The sequence below is a fragment of the Notolepis coatsorum genome (assembly GCF_963971535.1).
Source record: "Notolepis coatsorum genome assembly, contig: SUPER_19_unloc_1, whole genome shotgun sequence".
Taxonomy (NCBI): Eukaryota; Metazoa; Chordata; class Actinopteri; order Aulopiformes; family Paralepididae; genus Notolepis; species Notolepis coatsorum.
In genome coordinates this window covers 336683-344722 of record NW_028174859.1, presented here as the reverse complement: position 1 = coordinate 344722, position 8040 = coordinate 336683, and the positions used below count along the sequence as shown (strand labels likewise).

The window sequence follows — 8040 nt, the reverse complement described above, 5'->3', positions numbered from 1 at the left end:
GAGAAGAAGCTATTCAAAGGTTGTGGGTTCGAGTCCCACCAGAGTCGACACCAAATCTAGCTGTTGCCTCCCGTTTCTTAACAATCAAAACAAGTTGGAGCTATCTTGTTTTTCAAAATCTGCTGACACATTCAACAGACAAAGACACCGAATGCAATGTTTACTACGAGAAGCCCTATCCCTGATGGTCTAGTGGTTAGGATTCGGCGCTCTCACCGCCGCGGCCCGGGTTCGATTCCCGGTCAGGGAAAGCTTTAGTTAAAAGCACAATCCACGCCTTCATGACGACGGCTTCTGATGCTCAAAATCCACTCATTTGTGTAAAAACACAGACAACTGCAAAAGCAACGAAAGCATTCTACTCCCAATTGTCAGTGTTTTTGAAGACGAAAGACAAGGCTTGCTTTGAACAATTGGGATGCAGCACAACCTAGGTTGCCGAATAATGCGTGCATGGTGATTGCACGGTGCTGTTTTTGGGGCCCCAATCGAATGGAGATGCGGCCTAATTGTAACTGCGCATGATTTATACTCCAATGATATGATGTGATATGACGCAGTGACATCTCCTCCATTTTCCTTCCTCGAGTTCAAATCCCATCCGTGCCTATGTGCCACGTCATAGGCTAATTTGATAGCCAAAGAGTTTAGCCGCATGGCACTTGTACTTCTTACCGTGTATGCTGAAAACAGCTGCCTTCGTGTAGTGGCTCTGTGGCGCAATGGATAGCGCGTTGGACTTCTAGGCAATGAGAAGAAGCTATTCAAAGGTTGTGGGTTCGAGTCCCACCAGAGTCAACACCAAATCAAGCTGTTGCCTCCCGTTTCTTAACAATCAAAACAAGTTAGAGCTATCTTCTTTTTCAAAATCTGCTGACACATTCAACAGACAAAGACACCGAATGCAATGTTTACTACGAGAAGCCCTATCCCTGATGGTCTAGTGGTTAGGATTCGGCGCTCTCACCGCCGCGGCCCGGGTTCGATTCCCGGTCAGGGAAAGCTTTAGTTAAAAGCACAATCCACGCCTTCATGACGACGGCTTCTGATGCTCAAAATCCACTCATTTGTGTAAAAACACAGACAACTGCAAAAGCAACGAAAGCATTCTACTCCCAATTGTCAGTGTTTTTGAAGACGAAAGACGAGGCTTGCTTTGAACAATTGGGATGCAGCACAACCTAGGTTGCCGAATAATGCGTGCATGGTGATTGCACGGTGCTGTTTTTGGGGCCCCAATCGAATGGAGATGCGGCCTAATTGTAACTGCGCATGATTTATACTCCAATGATATGATGTGATATGACGCAGTGACATCTCCTCCATTTTCCTTCCTCGAGTTCAAATCCCATCCGTGCCTATGTGCCACGTCATAGGCTAATTTGATAGCCAAAGAGTTTAGCCGCATGGCACTTGTACTTCTTACCGTGTATGCTGAAAACAGCTGCCTTCGTGTAGTGGCTCTGTGGCGCAATGGATAGCGCGTTGGACTTCTAGGCAATGAGAAGAAGCTATTCAAAGGTTGTGGGTTCGAGTCCCACCAGAGTCGACACCAAATCTAGCTGTTGCCTCCCGTTTCTTAACAATCAAAACAAGTTGGAGCTATCTTGTTTTTCAAAATCTGCTGACACATTCAACAGACAAAGACACCGAATGCAATGTTTACTACGAGAAGCCCTATCCCTGATGGTCTAGTGGTTAGGATTCGGCGCTCTCACCGCCGCGGCCCGGGTTCGATTCCCGGTCAGGGAAAGCTTTAGTTAAAAGCACAATCCACGCCTTCATGACGACGGCTTCTGATGCTCAAAATCCACTCATTTGTGTAAAAACACAGACAACTGCAAAAGCAACGAAAGCATTCTACTCCCAATTGTCAGTGTTTTTGAAGACGAAAGACGAGGCTTGCTTTGAACAATTGGGATGCAGCACAACCTAGGTTGCCGAATAATGCGTGCATGGTGATTGCACGGTGCTGTTTTTGGGGCCCCAATCGAATGGAGATGCGGCCTAATTGTAACTGCGCATGATTTATACTCCAATGATATGATGTGATATGACGCAGTGACATCTCCTCCATTTTCCTTCCTCGAGTTCAAATCCCATCCGTGCCTATGTGCCACGTCATAGGCTAATTTGATAGCCAAAGAGTTTAGCCGCATGGCACTTGTACTTCTTACCGTGTATGCTGAAAACAGCTGCCTTCGTGTAGTGGCTCTGTGGCGCAATGGATAGCGCGTTGGACTTCTAGGCAATGAGAAGAAGCTATTCAAAGGTTGTGGGTTCGAGTCCCACCAGAGTCGACACCAAATCTAGCTGTTGCCTCCCGTTTCTTAACAATCAAAACAAGTTGGAGCTATCTTGTTTTTCAAAATCTGCTGACACATTCAACAGACAAAGACACCGAATGCAATGTTTACTACGAGAAGCCCTATCCCTGATGGTCTAGTGGTTAGGATTCGGCGCTCTCACCGCCGCGGCCCGGGTTCGATTCCCGGTCAGGGAAAGCTTTAGTTAAAAGCACAATCCACGCCTTCATGACGACGGCTTCTGATGCTCAAAATCCACTCATTTGTGTAAAAACACAGACAACTGCAAAAGCAACGAAAGCATTCTACTCCCAATTGTCAGTGTTTTTGAAGACGAAAGACAAGGCTTGCTTTGAACAATTGGGATGCAGCACAACCTAGGTTGCCGAATAATGCGTGCATGGTGATTGCACGGTGCTGTTTTTGGGGCCCCAATCGAATGGAGATGCGGCCTAATTGTAACTGCGCATGATTTATACTCCAATGATATGATGTGATATGACGCAGTGACATCTCCTCCATTTTCCTTCCTCGAGTTCAAATCCCATCCGTGCCTATGTGCCACGTCATAGGCTAATTTGATAGCCAAAGAGTTTAGCCGCATGGCACTTGTACTTCTTACCGTGTATGCTGAAAACAGCTGCCTTCGTGTAGTGGCTCTGTGGCGCAATGGATAGCGCGTTGGACTTCTAGGCAATGAGAAGAAGCTATTCAAAGGTTGTGGGTTCGAGTCCCACCAGAGTCGACACCAAATCTAGCTGTTGCCTCCCGTTTCTTAACAATCAAAACAAGTTAGAGCTATCTTGTTTTTCAAAATCTGCTGACACATTCAACAGACAAAGACACCGAATGCAATGTTTACTACGAGAAGCCCTATCCCTGATGGTCTAGTGGTTAGGATTCGGCGCTCTCACCGCCGCGGCCCGGGTTCGATTCCCGGTCAGGGAAAGCTTTAGTTAAAAGCACAATCCACGCCTTCATGACGACGGCTTCTGATGCTCAAAATCCACTCATTTGTGTAAAAACACAGACAACTGCAAAAGCAACGAAAGCATTCTACTCCCAATTGTCAGTGTTTTTGAAGACGAAAGACGAGGCTTGCTTTGAACAATTGGGATGCAGCACAACCTAGGTTGCCGAATAATGCGTGCATGGTGATTGCACGGTGCTGTTTTTGGGGCCCCAATCGAATGGAGATGCGGCCTAATTGTAACTGCGCATGATTTATACTCCAATGATATGATGTGATATGACGCAGTGACATCTCCTCCATTTTCCTTCCTCGAGTTCAAATCCCATCCGTGCCTATGTGCCACGTCATAGGCTAATTTGATAGCCAAAGAGTTTAGCCGCATGGCACTTGTACTTCTTACCGTGTATGCTGAAAACAGCTGCCTTCGTGTAGTGGCTCTGTGGCGCAATGGATAGCGCGTTGGACTTCTAGGCAATGAGAAGAAGCTATTCAAAGGTTGTGGGTTCGAGTCCCACCAGAGTCGACACCAAATCTAGCTGTTGCCTCCCGTTTCTTAACAATCAAAACAAGTTAGAGCTATCTTGTTTTTCAAAATCTGCTGACACATTCAACAGACAAAGACACCGAATGCAATGTTTACTACGAGAAGCCCTATCCCTGATGGTCTAGTGGTTAGTATTCGGCGCTCTCACCGCCGCGGCCCGGGTTCGATTCCCGGTCAGGGAAAGCTTTAGTTAAAAGCACAATCCACGCCTTCATGACGACGGCTTCTGATGCTCAAAATCCACTCATTTGTGTAAAAACACAGACAACTGCAAAAGCAACGAAAGCATTCTACTCCCAATTGTCAGTGTTTTTGAAGACGAAAGACGAGGCTTGCTTTGAACAATTGGGATGCAGCACAACCTAGGTTGCCGAATAATGCGTGCATGGTGATTGCACGGTGCTGTTTTTGGGGCCCCAATCGAATGGAGATGCGGCCTAATTGTAACTGCGCATGATTTATACTCCAATGATATGATGTGATATGACGCAGTGACATCTCCTCCATTTTCCTTCCTCGAGTTCAAATCCCATCCGTGCCTATGTGCCACGTCATAGGCTAATTTGATAGCCAAAGAGTTTAGCCGCATGGCACTTGTACTTCTTACCGTGTATGCTGAAAACAGCTGCCTTCGTGTAGTGGCTCTGTGGCGCAATGGATAGCGCGTTGGACTTCTAGGCAATGAGAAGAAGCTATTCAAAGGTTGTGGGTTCGAGTCCCACCAGAGTCGACACCAAATCTAGCTGTTGCCTCCCGTTTCTTAACAATCAAAACAAGTTAGAGCTATCTTGTTTTTCAAAATCTGCTGACACATTCAACAGACAAAGACACCGAATGCAATGTTTACTACGAGAAGCCCTATCCCTGATGGTCTAGTGGTTAGGATTCGGCGCTCTCACCGCCGCGGCCCGGGTTCGATTCCCGGTCAGGGAAAGCTTTAGTTAAAAGCACAATCCACGCCTTCATGACGACGGCTTCTGATGCTCAAAATCCACTAATTTGTGTAAAAACACAGACAACTGCAAAAGCAACGAAAGCATTCTACTCCCAATTGTCAGTGTTTTTGAAGACGAAAGACGAGGCTTGCTTTGAACAATTGGGATGCAGCACAACCTAGGTTGCCGAATAATGCGTGCATGGTGATTGCACGGTGCTGTTTTTGGGGCCCCAATCGAATGGAGATGCGGCCTAATTGTAACTGCGCATGATTTATACTCCAATGATATGATGTGATATGACGCAGTGACATCTCCTCCATTTTCCTTCCTCGAGTTCAAATCCCATCCGTGCCTATGTGCCACGTCATAGGCTAATTTGATAGCCAAAGAGTTTAGCCGCATGGCACTTGTACTTCTTACCATGTATGCTGAAAACAGCTGCCTTCGTGTAGTGGCTCTGTGGCGCAATGGATAGCGCGTTGGACTTCTAGGCAATGAGAAGAAGCTATTCAAAGGTTGTGGGTTCGAGTCCCACCAGAGTCGACACCAAATCTAGCTGTTGCCTCCCGTTTCTTAACAATCAAAACAAGTTAGAGCTATCTTGTTTTTCAAAATCTGCTGACACATTCAACAGACAAAGACACCGAATGCAATGTTTACTACGAGAAGCCCTATCCCTGATGGTCTAGTGGTTAGGATTCGGCGCTCTCACCGCCGCGGCCCGGGTTCGATTCCCGGTCAGGGAAAGCTTTAGTTAAAAGCACAATCCACGCCTTCATGACGACGGCTTCTGATGCTCAAAATCCACTCATTTGTGTAAAAACACAGACAACTGCAAAAGCAACGAAAGCATTCTACTCCCAATTGTCAGTGTTTTTGAAGACGAAAGACGAGGCTTGCTTTGAACAATTGGGATGCAGCACAACCTACAGTTACAGCATTGCAAATTGAGGTCCCTCCTACCGCCGTTTCAACGCCCTCTGCCGCCCGTTAACGGCTCTTGTCAAATGGTTTTATTAGGGTGGGTGCGGTTTCTGTTTTGTGCCGCCAGGAGGCGCAAAGTCAAAGTCAAGTTGGAATTATATCCTTCCTTCGAGACAACCGAACTTGCTATGCCTCCTAAATGTGAATCGGAAATACAAAAATACCGGCTACAGCAAAGACCTATGGCTATTCCAAATGGCACGTAAACCCCATTGTTTTAGTGGTTTGTCCACTAATGTCCATTATTGAGGACCAAGTACGTGCCCTTAATCGGCAGCGTGTGCCGGGAACAGTGCAGGAGTTGACGACCAAATCGACCAGGGTAAATACTGGCTGGTGTTCGGGTCACCGGAGACGCTGTGGGGAATGAACGTTGGATTAAGTGGTAAGTTAAATGATCTGATCTTCACTGTTTTATCTGCCGCTTACGTGACGTGACAGGGGCTACTGTTTCATATGATCTAACGAGTGGTGGTCACTGCTGTTTTCAAGTCCAATTGATCGCCAAATGCGAGGGGAGCACACAAACAAGAACAACTCCGTTATAATCCCATACAAAGAGCAAATTGACTGGCTTAATGCACAAAGAAAACAACACATTTCGAGTAGTCTTCCCTTGTACACATACTGTAAACAGTACTGTATATTCTCGAAGTCAACTTCCTTTGACTGGGTAGAGCAGACGGGAGAGTCGACCAAAGCAGACCCTGGTCCCCCAAGTCAAATTCTACGTATGTCTGCTCTACCCATTTCATAACAGGTGAGAATAAGGAACACATATTTATATAGTAAATTAAGTTGTATTGGCTGTGAGGCTGTAAACAGCAGATGTTAGCTGCTAGCTGATTGATTGATTAGCTAGCAGTCTCTGCTAGCTACTTCCCCATAATAGTCCATTCTCAGTGTAGCCTACATGCCTTTTTCATTTTTATATGTTACTAGTATACTATTTATCAATCACATTCAGTGTTGTTGTCCTTGCTCTAAGGACTTGTTATTGAATAGTCGTATTGCTTGTAATATACATGTCATATGTATATACTCTCTGTCAGGATCTATGGGGTAACAGTACTGTATATTTGCATATCATATTATGTCACAAATGTAACAGTACTATATACCTGTATGTCATGTATGTCCCTATGCCATAAATGTCATGATGTCATGTATGTTGAGTATGTCACAAATGTCACTATGAATTGAAAATGGGGGACCCTGATGTAAACAAGACGAAAGTCTCTCTGGTCTGCATCCCCTTAACAATTGTGTGTATTGAGCCGTACTGTATTGTATCCATTCTGCAATCTGTTAATAACGTTTTCATTCATTCATTCATTCATTCATTCATTCATTCATTCATTCATTCAGGTGCAAAGGTCAATGACCAAACACACCCAGACTACATTCCATCTGTATTCCCTTCAACATCACAGTCTACACCATCTACGTCAACGAACATCAGTCGCCATGAGCGGCGTGCAAAAAGGAACTCCTCTTCATACCATCGTAAGTGATATCATCTAGTTTTCAGTTATGTGCCAAAATCAATGGGTTCCTAAATTGCAGTTTCTTATTAGTATGGTTTTTATTTCATTTAAAGTGACTCCCCACAAGAGGACTAAACGTTGCAGCCAAGACATCCAAGTTGAGGCAGCAGCCCAAGTTGAGGAAGCAGCCACACCTCCCATCACTGAGCAGTCTCTGTTTGACGAGATGCAGTCTCTCAGAGAGGAGAGGGATGCAGCCAAGGAGGATGGTGACCAACAGAGAACCAAGGTCGAGTCAAGCTCCTTGACCGCTTCATCTGTGGACATCAATTGGCAGGCCTACAATTTCAACATGCACAACAATGCATGTAAAAAATGCTTATTTTTTTTATATACAAAAATACAAAAGTGCTATTTCAAGTTTCAACATGCACAACAATGCATAACATATGCATAACAGCAGCATTGGCAGACCTACATTTTCTCCAAGAAGGAAGCCATAACATAAAACTTCAAAAGGGCTAAAAACTAAATTACAAACATCACAAAACAAACTGGTCAGACTACTGCTTGACCTTACTCCTAGAACGCACCTCACCCCTGCCCACTTTGACAATATAGGATGGCTTAGAGTAGACGACAGAGTACAGCAACTTAGTTAGGGTTAGACTTCTTTTTCTTTTTTCTGCACTCCGGGCAATACCATGTCTTGCTTTTCGGTAGCCTTTTGAGGTTTAGACACCTGGGATGGAACCAGTCATCACAGGTGTCACAGCCAACCATGCTCTCTGATTCTGTTGTTTTACAC

The 8040-nt window shown here is 45.3% G+C and overlaps 1 long non-coding RNA gene across 1 annotated transcript; it reads left to right on the top strand.

The window, feature by feature from the left end:
* The first annotated feature begins 5906 nt into the window (after positions 1 to 5906).
* On the top strand, positions 5907 to 7772 carry LOC311246809. The gene is made up of 3 exons (XR_014620818.1): positions 5907 to 6130; positions 7114 to 7251; positions 7346 to 7772. It is a non-coding gene; the product is annotated as an uncharacterized lncRNA (long non-coding RNA).
* The last annotated feature ends 268 nt before the right edge of the window (positions 7773 to 8040 follow it).